This window comes from Chiloscyllium punctatum, chromosome 44 (genome assembly GCF_047496795.1).
Source record: "Chiloscyllium punctatum isolate Juve2018m chromosome 44, sChiPun1.3, whole genome shotgun sequence".
Taxonomy (NCBI): domain Eukaryota; kingdom Metazoa; phylum Chordata; class Chondrichthyes; order Orectolobiformes; family Hemiscylliidae; genus Chiloscyllium; species Chiloscyllium punctatum.
Window position 1 is genome coordinate 49,795,454 of NC_092782.1, and position 18,186 is coordinate 49,813,639.

The 18,186-nt window shown below is 41.5% G+C and overlaps 1 protein-coding gene across 1 annotated transcript in view; it reads right to left on the reverse strand.

The window, feature by feature from the left end:
- exoc4 (exocyst complex component 4) overlaps positions 1 to 18,186 on the reverse strand; it is a 567,281-nt gene that overhangs the window by 512,171 nt on the left and 36,924 nt on the right. The gene's annotated exons all lie outside the window — the stretch shown is intronic.

Consider the following 18,186-nt stretch of genomic DNA (forward strand, 5'->3'; position numbering starts at 1 on the left):
GCATACACAGAATAGATATTTGTAAATATTACAAAGACAGAAAATACTGCTCCATGGAACAAAGAAGCAGGGGGTACAACTAATTGGTAAAGTCAGAGGGGAATGATTTAAAAAGGGACCTAAGGGGCAACATTCTCATGCATGTATAGAATGAGCTACCAGAGGAAGTGGTGGAGGCTGATAAAATTGCAACATTTAAAAGGCATCTCGATGGTTACATGAATAGAAAGGGTTTAGAGGGATATGGGCCACGTGTTGGCAAATGGAAGTAGCTTTATTTAGGTATCTGGTAGGCATGGACAAGTTGGACCAAAAGGTCTGTTTCCGCGCTGTACAGCTCTAGGATGCTATTACAGGTAATGAAGACCAAATGGTCCCCTGTTGTGTTGTATCTATTCAATCATGCTAATTCAAGTGATTCAACAATTCTAATCTGATCATTTATCACAACATAAATACATATTGAAGTGTGACAAGCTCAAATCATTAGTATGCCCGAAATTAAACATATGTGGAATTTTACTGCCAAAAGTAAAATTATCTTTGAAAGTTGCCACCCAGGTAAATAGTGCTGTGAAGAAGGCATATGGTGTACTGGGCTTTATTAGTAAAGGAATTGAGTTCCGGAGTCCTGAGGTCAGGTTGCAGTTGTATAAGACTCTGATGCGGCCTCATCTGGAGTATTGTGTGCAGTTTTGGTCGCCATACTACAGGAAGGATGTGGAGGCATTGGAACAGGTGCAGAAGAGGTTTACCAGGAGGTTGCCTGGTATGGTCGGAAGATCGTATGAGGAAAGGCTGAGGCACTTGGGACTTTTCTCATTGGAGAAAAGAAGGTTTAGGGGAGATTTGATAGAGGTGTACAAGATGATTCGGGGTTTAGATAGGGTTGACAGTGAGAACCTTTTTCCGCGTATGGAGTCAGCTGTTACTAGGGGACACAGCTTTAAATTAAGGGGTGGTAGGTAAAGGACAGATGTTAGGGGTAGACTTTTTACTCAGCGGGTTGTGAGTTCATGGAATGCCATGCCAGTAGCAGTGGTGGACTCTCCCTCTTTAGGGTCATTTAAGCGGGCATTGGACAAGCATATGGAGGTTATTGGGCTAGTGTAGGTGAGGTAGGCTTTGGTCGGCGCAACATCAAGGGCTGAAGGGCCTGTACTGCGCTGTATTGGTCTATGTTCTCTGTTAAAAGATACAAGGCTAAAACTGAAAGCAAAAATGATTTCCTGTCTGTTCACAACTATCACTGGACACAGGGCCCTGTTACTACATTGTTTCTACAAACAGGTACTAGTACTATGGTATAAACTTGATAAATAAAACATTGAACAGTACAGCACAGTACAGAGCTTAGCAAGTTTTAAGAAGATTTCTGACTCAGGCTGAGATTCTGGATTAAGTTTGTTTGCTGAGCTGGAAGGTTCATTTTCAGACATTTTGTATATTAGTATGGTGACGAAATGTCTGAAAACGAACCTTGTAGCTCAGCAAGCAAACTTACATCCCACTGTACTGGCCCTTCAGCCCTTGATGTTGTGCTGAACTTTTATCGTACTCTAAGATCAGACTGACCGACTACCCTTCATTGTACTATTGTCCATGTCCCTATCCAGTCGTAGCTGACATGTCCTTAATGTATTTGACTCCACCACTGCTGGTAATACATTCCACGCACCCACCACTCTGTGTAAAAGATCCTATCTCTGACATCTCCTCTAAACCTTCCCCCAATCACCTTAAAATTGTGCCCCCCCCTTGCGATTGACCTTTCCGCCATGAGAAAAAGTCTCTGGCTGTTCACCTTATCTATGCCTCTCATCATCCTGTACACTTCTGTCAAGTAACCTCTCATCCTTCTTCACTCCAATGAGAAAAGTCCTGGCTCCCTCAAGTTTTATTCATAAGACATGCCCTCCATTCCAAGTAGTACCCTGGTAAATGTCCTCTGCACACCCTCTAAAGTTTCGACATTCTTCTAAAGAATGATGTGACGAGACCCGAACACAATATTCCAAGTGTGGTCCATCCAGAGCTCTATAGAGCTGCAGCATAACCTTATGGCTCTTAAACGCAATCTTCCTGCTAATGAAAACCAACACACCACATGCTTTCTGAGCAACTCTATCAACTTGGGTGGCAACTTTGGAGGGATCTATGGACATGGATTCCAATATCTTGGTTCCTCCACACTGCCAAGAATCCTGCCTTTAATCCTGTATTCTTCATTCAAATTCCACCTTTCAAAGTGAAACACTTCACACTTTCCCAGGTTGAACTCCATCTGCCATTTATCAGCCCAGTTCTGCATTCTGTCAACAATATCGACGATCCACCACTCCACCATCTTTCGTGTCATCAGCAAACTTACTTACCCACCCTTCCACTTCCTCATCCAAGTCATTTATAAAAAATCACAACTAGCAGAGGTGCCATAGCCTATCCCTGCGGAACACCACTGGTCACCAAGTTCCAGGCTGAATACCTGCCATTTACCACCACCCTCTGTTTTCTATGGACCAGCCAATTCTGTATACAAACAGCCAGATTTTTTAAAACTGACAAGTACATAGTTCTATATCAAAACCACATCAACATATTATCCAACGTTTGCAGCTCATTTGCTCATAAAACTCTCAATAAATTATTTTCAGTTGACCACTGGTCTTCATGAACTGGTGTTCAACGTCAATTTTTTTAAACAAAAGACATACTGGAAATGGCTGCATACACAAAACGTCAAGCAATCTTTCAATTGCACCAAATGGAAAAGTGAGACAAGATACTGACCAGCTTAGTGGGAGGAAAAGTAAGAAAATGCAACTGTGAGCAAACAAGAACTTATCTTGCTTCATTGAATCAAATTTATGCTCAAATCCCCTAAATTTTCATTTGTGTTCAAAGTTTTGATTTTAGATTTGCTTCTTTTGAAAATGAACACTTTTAACTTTGTAGCAAGCATCACCAAGAAAACAGAATGTCCAGACTGAGTTGTGTTGACTTTGTTCAGGAGTTAGTTCACGTGGCTACCCAGAAAAAGATCTTCAAATCACCAACGGTTGATAACTCGATAATGTAAAATAACAAAGCATGCAGTCTTGGTGACAGGATCCAAAATAATTCCTTGCAACAGCTGATTGATTCTGCCAAGAACGTATATGCTCAAGATCGAAAATTGGACCATCCAACATCTTCTGTAATCTCAGCGGTCAGAAACCTGCATGGAGAGATAGATTTGCAGCCACCTCTGCTCACTCATTATTGATTTTGAATCACAGAGACAGAATTCTGCTCCCACATCTAAGAACTGAAACACACATTTCAAAGATTCTAAAGCTGACAAAATGTGTCAAGTTCTGGATTAGTGGTGCTGGAAGAGCACAGCAGTTCAGGCAGCATCCAAGTAACGTTGATTTCGAAGCTACTTGGATGCTGCCTGAACTGCTGTGCTCTTCCAGCACCACTAATCCAGAATCTGGTTTCCAGCATCTGCAGTCATTGTTTTTACCAAAACATGTCAGGTGTTCATGTTAGATGCAGAGTCATAGAACAGAGAAATGTACAGCACAAACACAGATCCTTCAAAACAACTCATCCATGCTGACCAGTTACCCAACTTAATGTAGTCCCATTTGCCAGCACTTGACCCATATCCCTCTCAACCTTTCCTACGCATATACACATGCAGATATCCAGATGCTTTTTACAAGCTCTAACTGTACCAGCCTCCACCATTTGATCTGGTAGCTCATTCCATACACGCAACACCCTCTGAAAATGTTGCCCATCAAGTCCCCTTTTATATCTTTCCCCTCTCACTCTAAACCTATACCCCCTAGTTCTGGACTCCCCCAACCCAGGGAAAAGACCTTATCCATTTATGATATCCATTCCCCCCATGATTTTATAAACCTCTGCAAGGTCACCCCTCAGACATGACTCTCCCTATAGGTCAAATCCTCCAAACCTGGCAACAACCTTGCAAATCTTTTCTGAAACCTTTCAAGTTTCACAACACTCTGTTAGGAAGGAGACCAGAATAGCACAAAATATTCCAGAACTGGCCTAACCAATGTCCTGTACAGCTACAACATGACCTCCCAACTCCTATACTCACTACTCTGGCCAACAAAGGAAAGCATACCAAACACCTTCTTCACTATCCTATCTCCCAGCAACTTTCCTTTCAAGGAACTATGAACCTGCCTTCCAAGGTCTCTTTGTTCAGCAACATTCCCCAGACCTTACCATTAAGTGTTCCTTCAACATCCTGCAAGATAGTGTTGTTGGCTCTCTTATTCAGGATGTCACCACAGAACTCATTGATTTGCAATCGGCTACAGTCACGATAATCACACCAAAACACTTCATGCACGTGAATATTTTCATTGCAACTCAGCTTTTCACTCCTCTGCTTGAGTTATTACAAAGAATGTCTAGTGAAGTTATTTTAGATTGAAACTTAATATTTTCCAGAAATGCCAGTATTTGAAATCAGGTTTTAAACTTAACATACAAAACTACCACTACCATTAGGGAAAGTTAAGGGAGCACAGATGTTCAAAGTATTCATCAGGCCTACTCAAGCACGCTTTCTGATAGGCACTTCGGAACAGAACTGGCAAATTTCAGAAGGAAGGTCATTTTCCTTTCTCCATTCAAGAAGTAGTGTATTTGACAGTTATGGGGAAATTGAAAGAAAAGTAGATAAGCAGTATAATTGACAGATTTCCATGCAAGTTAAAAAGAGGCAAATCACACAGGGATTTTAAGTGGCTCATGTTGCTGCAGTTCTGATGAAGAGTCACCAGATTTAAAAAGCTAACTCTGCTTTCTTCACACAAATGATGGCACATCTGCTGAGTTGCATTAGCAAGTTTTGTTTTTGTTGGAGCAATCCACTGTGCCTGTAATGATTGAAAGTACTCTTCTTCAGGCAACTGAGCCATAAATATCCAACATAACACTTCAGTATGAGAGAAATCCAAGAACCTTGAATGAGATAGACTCAAGTGATTTCGAAGTTCCTTGGATGCTGCCTGAACTGCTGTGCTCTTACAGCACCACTAATCCAGAATCGTGTGCTTTCATGACAGTTATTAATATCACCATACCCCATGAAATACATCAGGATCTATCCTGCTTTATGATTTCATCTTTACATTAAATCTTTGAGAGTTATTGTTTTAAATCTAACTTAAGTGAAAAGACAGCTTTTGTTGCTCGAAGCTGTTCAAAGATGAATTGTCCATTATTGGTATCAGAAATTCTCAGGTTTGGTTGAACTTTGTTTTCAATTCTCATTGCTTCCATCATCACTTTTGCAAATTAATCATTGGTTAACGCTGAAAATTCTAGGCATAAACATTCAGCATGCCCTTGGAAAGTAACTTTCCATGTAATCAGCACAATGTGGTAACTGAAGAGTAAGCATGTAGGCAACTTTTCTTTTTGTCTTCTGGATGTTTGACAGAAGGCCCATTCTCTCATATGCTTCCATGAATGTTTCAAATGTTGAATTTGGGCACCAACACAAGTGTCATCTGCTCAACAGCGGGGAAGAATGGGGAAGATCAGGAGAGAAGAGAGAGAACCTGTTTAATTTCTTTCATGTAATAGGAGTCTGTTCTGCTTTCCAGATGACAGAGATGAGATCACATATGCAAGAAAGGATCAATTAAAGCAAAGTATATCGCAGCAGCAACCTCCAACATACGGTCTTTAACTGACCTTCAAAAGATTATCATCTCTGTCAACTGGAAGGTACAAATTGTTCTGCTCCTAGCTGATCATACTATTGGACAAGTCAGATCTCACAGTCAAAGTTGGGCTGTTTAGTCTTTTTAGGTTAGTTAGTTAACATAATAATGAGTTATAAAACATTCATAAAAGGTGGCAGATTTTTTTTTTGAAAAGCAGAACACGTGTTTATGACACAAAAGGGAACAAAACCAACAAATGCTCTCTTTTCAAGACTGACATTATCCTCAAGAAAAGAGGGAAGACCTTTTGTACTAGTGCAGAGAGATACCTCTTCTGTCCACCACAGGGTGGACCATTGCAAAAATCCTCCATCGCCCTCTCCAGTGACTGAAGGGCTCCTCCCAGTGTCAAAATCCAGACTGCGTCCATCAAAACGCAGCCCGTTCATCATTGAATTTTTGATTCAGTGACAGTAACAACAAGATACCGAACTAGTTTCTGATCAGGATGATTCTATTTCATGGGGAGCCTGCAGTTAATGTATTGTTTAGTTTGCTCACCTAGTTGATAAAGATCATGGGTTTGGAAGTGACGCAAAGCTGGTCCTTTTGCATAGTGATGTGCTCTGGAGTGTTGTTCAGAGAGGGGGTCATTGGCCAGGCTCCAACTAGGCTGGGTTTGAAAGGTTTATTGGGACCCTTTTCATTTACCCCTAACAGATAATAGCTTCGGCTGAACACTTTCATGTCTTAAAGCAAACTGGAATAATTAAGGGGCGTAGCCAGCTCTCCAGGTCAGTTGAGTCAGGGTCACAGTTGAAACTGGAAGCTGTCTCCCTCCTTCTGCCCCTCGGACTTCGTTTCCTGTAAGCTTTTTATGTCAATTTTACTCTTCGTGTTCAGGGGCTGGTGCAGTACTTTCCAACAGCATCATGAAGTTGGGATAGTCTGTTGGGTTTTTGGATAGGATAAGTTATTCAGGTATTCTATTTTCAGTTCATTGTGTTTCATTCTGTAGTTTTGTAAATGCATTCTGTTTGTTTAAAACTTGGCAGTCAGACCACCTGATTCACTCTTTGCGGGATTTGTTTATACTTCGAATTGTTTGGACTCCGACAGCGAGCAGTAGATGTTTGTGCTTTTTATTTCAGGTTTGATTTGGTTGGGTAACCAGTGCTTGGAATAGCAATGGCTCATTCAGTCACCAAGAATTTTCTGGAGGTGGAAGAAGTGACCTTGGAAGTTTTACCACAAGTCGGTAAGGCCAAACTACAGGAATTAGTAAACAAGATGGAGTTGAAGCTACCTACAATCATGAGGAAATAGGAGATGATTACAGATAGAGCTCAGCATTGAAATCTGCTGGAAACACCATCAGGATCTGCAGAGATGGCAAAAATTCAATTGCAAATGAAGCAGCTTGAGTTAGAGGTGAGAGAGAAGGAAAGGGCAGCAGAAATGAAACAGCTTGAGTTATCATTAAAAGCAGAAGAGAAAGAAAATGAACTAAGGGCTTTAGCAGAAGAGAAAGAAAAGAGTTTGAACTTCAGAAAATGACACTTAAAAAGGAAAGTCAGCTGAAAAAGGATGGAGATGAAGGTTGAATATAGGCTAATTGTGGAAGAGCACAGATTTAAAACAGAAAGGTTAGCAGCTGAAGCTGCTGATGGTTATGCATTGGTCCATAAAACACTGTTTGGCTTCCAGAATCAACTTCAGTCCATGATGGATAAAAACTGGGGCAAAGAGAAAACCTCACATGAAAAGGGAAAGGTAGATCTCATAAGGATAATTTACCACAGGGTAAAAAAGAAAACACTTAAAGGGACAAAGGAAGGAAAAAAAGCTCCGGTGTTTTCATTGTGGTAAGGTAGGTCACAAGAAATCACATTGTTGGTGGGCTTGGAAAAAGCCAGATGTAGGAAAACAGGATAAGCCTGGGATCTTTGTTGGAATGGTAAAAGAAAGCAGAAAGGAATCTAGAAAGCTGCATCAGAATGTACAAGATGATCAGAGGTTGGTTAAGGAGTAAGTGCCAGATTTGCTTAGAAAAACATACCTGCAAAAGGTAGAGTTTATTCACATAGGCCAGGAGTAGCAGGTGGAGGGGTAAAAATATTAAGGGTCACAGGATCCATTCAGTCTGTGATGCTGAAGGATACAGAGGTACATAATCCTGAGGGACTATCACCAGAAAAGGTACTGGTAATGGGAAATCACAGTGAGACAAAAAGCGCTCAATTAAAGAGAGGCCAGAGAGTCTAGAAAAGAGTAGAGAATTTGTGACAGGAGTGAAGGACAAACTCTCAGCTTCAGGAATACAATTTGTCTTGGCGAATGATATAGCTGATTTACAAGTAGACATGCTGCCTACAGTGGTTGAAACGCCAGTGGAAAGGCAGGTAACTGAAGCAATGCAGGACTCTAATTCTGGAATCTTTCCTGATTATGTGCTAACGAGGTCACAAAGTCACCAGTTGAAACAGGACAGATCGACAGGTATAGCTAAGGAAGCTGAAGCAGCATTCGCAAAGATTGTGTGCGATCAGATAGTTGAGACAAAACAGGAGGCAAATGGTGGCCTTGAAAATATTTTTAGCTCAGCTAAACTAATTGAGTTAAATTTTCATCTTTCTGCTGTAAAACAGTTGTATCAAAAGGTATAGCCAGAGAAGGAATATGAACACATCCCAGAGGTTATCACCTGAAAAATGATGTCATAATGAGGAAATGAAGACCATCACACATTCAGGAAGATGAGAAATGGGCAGTACTTCATCAAATCATATTGCCAGTGGGATATAAAAAGGAGGCTTTACGAGTGGCACATCAGATACCACTTGGAGATCACTTAGGAGGGAGCAAAACACAGGTTAAAATACTGATATTTTTACTGGCCTGCACTGCACAAGGATGTAGTTATATATTACAAGACTGGCAAAATTTGTCAGGTAATTGGAAAACCACAGGCGGTAATAAAACCTGCTCTTTTAATACCTGTTATAGCATTTGAGGAACCTTTCACAAGAGTCGTGATTGATTATGCGTAGGTGCCCTACCTCAAACAAAACGTGGGAATCAGTATTTTTAACAACAATGGATGTAACAAATAGATTTCCATTACACAATACTATAGCTAACAGGATTGTAGAGGAATTACTCTTTTTTTTTTTACTTGATACGGGCTACCAATAGAGATACAGTCAGATTAAGAATCAAACTTCACATCAAAATTAGTCAAGGTAGCTATGGACAGCTTAGACATAAAACAATTCAAGTTTACTGCCTACCATTCAGAATCACAGGGAGCACTACAGAGGTGGCATTGGACATGAAAGATCATGTTGAGGGCTTATACAGTACTAGCCAGATGATTGAGCTAAGAGAATTCCATTTGACATTTTTACATCAGAGATGCACCAAATGAATCAACCAAATTCAGTCCATTTGAATTAGTTTTTGGGCAGGAAGCAAGAGTTTCATTAAAAGCGATTAAGGGGAAATCCCTAAGTCTGAATTCAGAGACCATGCATTTGGACTGTGTGTCAAATTTTAGAGAACAATTAAATAGAGCTGAGGAGTTAGCTTGACAGCATTTAAAAGTATTGCAGCATGCAATGAAACCAGAAGCGGACAAGAAATCAAAAATTCACAATTTTGCGATCAGGGATAAGGTATTAGTGTTACTTCCAGGAATAGATGAGCCTTTAAAAGCAAGGTTTAGTGGACTATATAAAATCGAAAGGAAAGGTGAGTGAAGTAAACTACTTGAGGTACTCAACACAGGAAGAAATCTCAGAGTGTGTCATATGAATATGCTCAAAAGGCACTTTGATAGGCAAGAAAAGCAAGAGGAGAAAGTCCTAATGATTACAACACCTCTACTTTCTCCAAGTTTAGAGGATTCTGAATTGGACATTCCTCAAATCAAATGGGACAATGAAGAAGTTGTCAAAAATTGGGATACATCGAGTTAACTTGCTAAAACAAAAATCAAAAAGACCTGGAAGAGTTATTACTTTCACTTGGGGAGATACGTGGAAATAAACTGGGAAGTACTAACCTAATTGTGCATGATGTAGATATAGAAGATGGTGTTCAGATTAAGCAACATCCTTGTAGACATAACCATCAAAAATTGGCACAGGTTTGGAACAGGATTGAACACATGCTCCAAGACAACAGAATCAAAGCGAGTTACAGTGACTGGAGCTCACCTACACTAAATAATGCCCAAACCAGGATGGTACCCAACAGTTGGGTGGATTATCGCAAAATCAATGCAATTCCAAAGACTGATGCACATCCAGTTCCGCTCTTGGAAGACAGTGTTGAAAAGATGAGACAAACAACTTCTAAGTTTGCTCAGAGGCTACTGGCAACTACCTTTGTCAGAGAGAGCAAAGGCAATTTCTGCTTTCATAACGCCAAATGGACGATATGAGTTGAACATCATGCCACGTAATATGAAAAACGCTCTGGCCACATTTCAGAGACTAACTAATAAGGCCATTTCCGGATGACTCAACCATGTGGTGTACATCGATGACCTAGTGGTGATTTTTAGTTATTCATGGAAAGAGCATTTAGAACATTTATCGGACTCCTTCGATCAACGTCAGAAGGCAGGCTTGGTGATAAATTTGGCGAAAAGCGAATTTGCCAAAGCCCAAGTCACATTCGTGAACATGCTAGTGGACACAGACAAATGGCCCCAGGGGATGCGAGAAAAAAGTAATTGGGGAATTTGCCATTCCGTCAAGGAAAGGAGCAGTACTGTGGTTCCTGGGATTGAGTGAATTTTATCCAAAGTTTGTACTGAATTTTAATAGCGTGGCTGCTCCACTCACTGAATGGCTAAAAAAAAAGTTTCAGTGGACAGCAGACATTTGACAGCCTTAAAACCATGTTAACCACTGCCCCTGTGTAAGCCACACCTGACTATGCAAAGTCTTCCAAGGTGGCTATTGATACGAGAGATGAGCGTGTCGGCGCTGTCCTCCTGCAGAAAGTTGACTGGAAAATAGAAACACATTGGGTACATCTCCAGGAAGTTGAACGTTTGTCAGCAGAGATATTCGACAGTCAAGAAAGAGACTGTGAGCTTTGTGTTGGCATTACAAAATTTCAGTGTTGATATATTATCGGCAACGTATCTGAAACAATCACATACACCATTGAGCTTGGAGGAGAAAGTTAAGGACAAAAATGACAAACTGTTTAGATGGAGCTTGTTGTTACAGCCATTCACTTGAAAATTGTGCATGTGGCAGGATGAGAAAACATGTTTGCAGATGCCTTGTAGAGACTTGACCGAGAAACGGAGGCGTTCGGTGACAGGAGAACCACAGACTGAATCCAAATGTAGCTCTGCATGTTTGCATGTTCATAGTCAGTACATGTTGTATGTGTTTTAGGGAACTAACCACTATTTTCTGATGTTTTGAAAAATGAAGCCATCTTTGGGTATTGATGGTTCATTTTTTTGAAAAAGGCAGGGAGAGAGAGGTGTCGCGAAGCAGGTTCTTTGACAAGATTACTGTGCCCTGGAATGCTTTTCAGAGAGGGGGTAATTGGCCAGGCTCCGATTAGGTTAGGTTTCAAAGGTTTCTTTCGGTCCTTTTTGTTTCCCCCTAACAGATAATACCTCTGGGTGAAGGCTTACATGTCTAAACATAACTGGTATAATCAAGGGGGTGTGGCCAGCTCTCTCCCTGTGCATGCCAGTGCAGTTCAGGGGTGAGTGGAGTCACAGTCACATTTGAAACTGGAAGCTCTCTCCCTCTTTCTGCCCTTCTGACTTGGTAACCTGGAAGCTTTTTGTATCATTTTTACTCTCCTTGCTAAGGGTCTATTTATTGGGATTGGTGCAAGTATTTTGGAACAGCATCACTAAGTCGGGATAGCCTGACAGATTTTTGGCTAGGATAAGTTATTTGTGTATTCTATTTTTGGTTCATGGTGTTTCATAGAATCATACAATCATAGAGATGTACAGCATGGAAGCAGACACTTGGGTCCAACCCGTCCATGCCGACCAGATATCCCAACCCAATCTCGTCCCATCTGTCAGCACCCCAGCCCAGATCCCTCCAAACCCTTGCTATACGTAAACCCACCCAAATGCCTCTTAAAATGTTGCAATTGTACCAGCTTCCACCACATCCTCTGGATGTTCATTCCATACGCCGTACCACCCCGTGTGAAAAAGTTGCCCCTTAGGTCTCTTTTATATCTTTCCCCTCTCATCCTAAACATATGCCCTCTCGTTCTGCACTCCCCGACCCCAGAGAAAAGATGCCCCTCAATTTTGTAAACCTCTAAGGTCACCTGTCAGTTTCTGACGCTCCAGGGAAAACAGCCCCAGCCTATTCAGCGCCTCGCTGTACCTCAGATCCTCCAACCCGGGCAACATCCTTGTAAATCTTTACTGAACCCTTTCAAGTTTTACAACATCTTTCCAATAGGAAGCAGACCAGAATTGCACGCAATATTCCAACAGTGGCCTAACCAACATCCTGTACAGCCACAACATGACCTCCCAACTCCATACTCTGACCAAAAAAGGAAAGCATACCAAACGCCTCCTTCACTGTCCTATCTCCCTGCGACTCCACTTTCAAGGAGCTATGAACCTGCACTGTAAGGTCTCTTTGTTCAGCAACACTCCCGAGGACCTTACCATTAAGTGTATAAATCCTGCTAAGATTTTCTTTCCCAAAATGCAGCACCTTACATTTAGCTGAATTAAACTCCATCTGCCACTTCTCAACCCATTGGCCCATCTGGTCAAGATCCTGTTGTAAGCGGAGATAACCCTCTTGGCTGTCCACTACACCTCCAATTTTGGTGTCATCTGCAAACTTACTAACTGTACCTCTTATGCTCGCATCCAAATCACTTATGTAAATCACAAAAAGTAGACGGCCCTATCATCAATCCTTGTGGCACTCCACTGGTCACAAACCTCCAGTCTGAAAAACAACCCTCCACCACCACCCTCTGTCTTCTCCCTTTGAGCCAGTTCTGTATCCAAATAGCTAGATCTCCATGTATCCCATGAGATCGAACCTTGCTAATCAGTCTCCCATGGGGAACCTTGCCAAAACGCCTTACTGAAGTCTATGTAGATCACATCTACCGCTCTGCCCTCATCAATCTTAATTGTTACTTCTTCAAAAAAAAACTCAATCAAGTTTGTGAGACATGATTTCCCACGCACAAAGCCATGTTGACTATCCCAAATCAGTCCTTGCCTTTTCAAATACACGTACATCCTGTCCCTCAGGATTCCCTCCAACAATTTGCCCACCACGGAGGTCAGGCTCACCGGTCTATATTTCCCTGGCTTGTCTTTACCACCCTTCTTAAACAGTGGCACCACATTTGCCAACCTCCAGTCTTCCGGCACTTCACCTATGACTATCGATGATACCAATATCGCAGCAAGACACCCAGCAATCACTTCTCTAGCTTTCCACAGAGTTCTCGGGTACACCTGATCAGGTCCTGGGGATTTTTCCACCTTTAACCGTTTCAAGACATCCAGAACTTCCTCCTCTAATCTGGACATTTTGCAAGATGTCACCATCTATTTCCCTACAGTCTATATCTTCCATATCCTTGTCCACAGTAAATACTGATGCAAAATATTCATTTAGTCTCTCCCCCATTTTCTGTGGCTCCACACAAAGGCCGCCTTGCTGATCTTTGAGGGGCCCTATTCTCTCCCTAGTTACCCTTTTGTCCTTAATTTATTTGTAAAAACCCTTTGGATTCTCCTTAATTCTATTTGCCAAAGCTATCTCGTGTCCCCATTTTGCATTCTTATTTCCCTCTTAAGTATACTCTTACTTTCTTTATACTCCAAGGATTCACTTGATCTATCCTGTCTGTACCTGACATATGCTTCCTTCTTTTTCTTAACCAAACCCTCCATTTCTTTAGTCATCCAGCATTCCCTATACCTACCAGCCTTCCCTTTCACCCTGACAGGAATATCCTTTCTCTGGATTCTTGATCTCTCATTTCTGAAGGCTTCCCATTTTCCAGCCGTCCCTTTACCTGCGAACATCTTCCTCCAATCAGCTTTTGAAAGTTCTTGCCTAATACCGTCAAAATTGGCCTTTCTCCAATTTAGAATTTCAACTTTTAGATCTGGTCTATCCTTTTCCATCACTATTTTAAAATGATTAGAATTATGGTTGCTGGCCCCAAAGTGCTCCCCCACTGACACCTCAGTCCCCTGCTCTGCCTTATTTCCCAAGAGTAGGTCACGTTTTGCACCTTTTCTAGTAGGTACATCCAAATACTGAATCAGAAAATTGTCTTGTACACACTTAACAACTTCCTCTCCATCTCAACCTTGAACACTATGGCAGTCCCATTCGATGTTTGGAAAGTTAAAATCCCCTACCATAACCACCCTATTATTCTTACAGATAGCGGAGATCTCCTTACAAGTTTGTTTCTCAATTTCCCTCTGACTATTGGGAGGTCTATAATACAATCCCAATAAGGTGATCATCCCTTTCTTATTTCTCAGTTCCACCCAAATAACTTGCCTGGATGTATTTCCGGGAATATCCTCCCTCAGCACAGCTGTAATGCTATCCCTTACCAAAAATGCCACTCCCCCTCCTCTTGCCTCCCTTTCTATCCTTCCTGTAGCATTTGTATCCTGGAACATTAAGCTGACAGCCCTGCCCATCCCTGAGCCATGTTTCTGTAATTGCTATGATATCCCAGTCCCATGTTCCTAACCATGCCCTGAGTTCATCTGCCTTCCCTGTTAGGCCCCCTGCTTTGAAATAAATGCAGTTTAATTTATTAGTCCTACCTTGTCCCTGCCTGTTTGACTCACTTCTGTTCTCAACTGTACCCATCTCAGATCGATCTCTTTCCTCACTATCTCCCTGCGTCACACCCCACCGCCCCCCGCCCAATACTTTACTAGTTTAAACCCTCCCAGGCAGTTCTAGCAAATTTCCTTGCCAGCATATTAGTCCCCTTCCAATTTAGGTGCAATCCGTCCTTCTTGTACAAGTCACGTCTACCCCAAAAGAGATTCCAATGACCCATACGCCAGCTCCTCAGCCATGCATTCATCTGCTCTATCCTCAGATTCCTGCCTTCACTTGCTCTTAGCACTGGGAGTAATCCAGATATTACTACCCTTGAGAACCTCCTTTTTAAATTTCTGCCTAATTCTCTGTAATCGCCCTTCATAATCTCAACCTTTCCCCTTCCAATGTGGACAATGACCTCTTGCTTGCCCCTCTCACCCGTGAGAACATTCTGCACCCTCTCTGAGACATCCTTAATCCTGGCACTAGGGAAACAATACACCATTCTGCTTTTTCTCTGCTGGCCACAGAAATGTCTGTCTGTACCTCTGACTACAGAATGCCCTAATACAATTGATCTCTTGGAAGCTGACGTACCCCTCATTGCATTAGAGCCAGTCTCAATACCAGAAACATGGCGTTGGTGCTACTTTCCCCTGAGAATCCATCACCCCCTACATTTTCCAAATCAGCATACCTGTTTGAAATGGGGATATCCACAAATGACTCCTGCACTAGCTGCCTACTGCTCTTACTCTTCCTGGAGTTAACCCCATCGATGTGACTGTATCTGAGACTTTCCCCCCTTCCTATAATTGCCATCCATCACATACTGTTGCTGTTGAAAATTCCTCATCGCTTCTATCTGTCTCTCCAACCGATCCACTCGATCTAATAAGATTCGCATCCAACAGCATTTATGGCAGATATAATCCGCAATAAGCCTTAAACTCTCTTTAAACTTCCACATCTGACAAGAAGTACATATCACTGCAAAGGCCATTTTTGCTCCTTCACAATCTACAGCCCCAGAAAATAACACCATCTTATTCCTCTACAAACACTGCCCCAGGTTAAATTAATAGCTATGGCTTATATTTTAAGTTTAATCGAGAGATTTATCTCCAAAAACATATAATCAAGAAAGTATCCACTATACCCACTACTGCAGCCTCTCTCGGACAGACTTAAAACAACAATTAACTTCATTCCATAATTTTGTAAATAAATTCTATTTGCTTGAAAGGTGGCAGTTGGACCAGCTAATTCACTCCAGGCATATCCACAGTACACTTTACTGAGACAAATAGTAAAGTTACAGTCTGGGCTACCTGCTGAAAAATGTTTTAAGGGAGTCAGGCCTGGTCCATAAGAGGAAGGTACCACTGCAAGGAGCCTTGGCCGTTGCTGACAGGGTATGCTGCAATGTACACACTACTGCCATTGCCAAACAGTACAGGAAGGAGTGAATGGGGTGCTAGTCAAACATGCTTGGTTTTCCATGATCTCAGGCTTTGAGAGGGTTGCCAAGCTTCACTTAAGACTAGAAGAAAATACCAGGATTAGACCATACAGTCTGTTGTAATTGCCAGTGGTTGAATATAATCAAATAGCGACTTAACTAACACAGAAACATGAAATTTTAGATGTAGCATTTCATATTGCTCAAATCCTGGCCTTCAGCCAGACAACAAAATGCCGAAGTCTTACTAAGATGGGACTAGAAAGCGAACAGGAAGGCTCTGATAAGACAAGTCAGATGAAAACCATCTGATTTGAGATTACTGATTTCTGTATGAAATATAAAGGGAAAGCTTGACGTACCCGAGATGAGGCTTTTTAAAGTAATTATAATTACATGTTAGAGTACATATTCATACAAACAAGTTTATATTTATTAGATGCGAGGGAATTTACGTTCTGAAGGCAGCTCGCCTTGGCTGCGGAGACTAGTTTTGATAAACACCACTGAAGAAACAACTTCTCCTTCAGCAAGAAGATTAGAACAACAAAAAAGGTATAAACAAAACAACCTGAAGAGTACAAACAACCAAGCAAAGGGAGGACAGAAACAGTTTTAAAACGGTCACCATGACAAAGAGAATAAACAACTACAACTTCACCAGTAACCTAAGAGGAAAGCTGTTCCTGAAATTGTTAGCCTTGTCACAGGATCAGAGTATCAGGTTTAACTATTTCTAACTTAACCTTAGAACTGATATTACAAATATTATAAAAATTAGAAGAAATTAACATCCTTTCTAATCTTCTGGACGAAGATCAGCATGGGATATGATTTGCATGACTGAATTTGAGAAGTCATTTGTGACAAGCAAATACACGATGCATCTGACAAATGTATAGAAAGGAACATAACAATTGGGATTTGGCTATGGTCAATAATCCAAAGAGCCCAAAGACAGGTGATAAGGGATGTAGTAAACATCACAAGATGATGGGAGGACCAAGGTGGACCGTGAAGCTGTCAATCATGAATCGTATATTCACAGGACAGGATGTGCAAGTCAGAAGGGACTAATGCCAATGTTGAATGTGACCATTGTAATGTAGTATCTATAAATATGCTGTACCTTATTTGCAAAAAAAAAAAAGAGTCTCCAATCTGAGCTTTAATTAAGAGGGCACATGGGCCCCACATGAAAACTAAATTCAAAGCAATCTCTGGCCTCTTCAAGTGTGGCAAAGGAGCTCAAAATAAAAACTGACTTGCACAACTGAACAAGAGACTCCAATTCCTCTTTAAAAATCCCTTCCCAAAACAGACCCTGATGCCAACGCCATCCGCTAAGATAATCAGTGCTAACCTTTGGGCATTAACTCCATTTCTCAGCCACCTTCCAAAATCCCCAATTCCCTGACAAGCCGATAGCCTGCCTAAGTGACCTTAGTTATTTTCTTTATTCTTAGCAGGGACTTCAGCATCACTGGTACAACTAGCAATTATTGCCCAAGCTTTACGCACTTTATAGAGTGGCTTGCTTGGCCATTTCAGGAGGCAGTTGAGTCAACCCATTATATGGAATTGGAGCTGCCTGTAAGCCAGGCCAGGTAAGGACAGCAGATTTCCTTTCCTGAAAGCTCATGCATTCACCAATGTCATTCAATGATAATCACTGAACTCCATGATTATAACTGAGATTTGCTTTGAATTCCAAAATTACATTAAATGACACTTATATTAAATGCTGTCGTGGGATTTGAAACCTCCTACAAGCACTCAACCAAAAAGAACAGAACAGCAGATGCTCAAAATCACAAAAAACAGAAATTGCTGAAGAAACTCAGCAGGTCTGGCAGCATCTGTGCAGAGACAGAAGAGTTAACATTTCAGGTCAAATGACCCTTCAATCTGCTTAAAGCTCAGAAAAGGTTCATATATATGCTGGAGTTGTGGGATGCAGTAGGGGTGGGGGTTGGTGGGTGAAATGGAGTAAATGCTCAGTGGAGATGGTGCCCAGAGAGAAAAAAAAAAGAGAGAGAGGGAAGAGAAAAAATAAAGTGGGCATTCAAAAGGTCAAACTGGGAGAGTCAGGAGCTGTAAATGGGAATGATAAGTGGCTGACAGTGGGTTGTTTCTGGTAGCAGCCCATGTGACAACAGGTTTGGTGTGTGGCAGT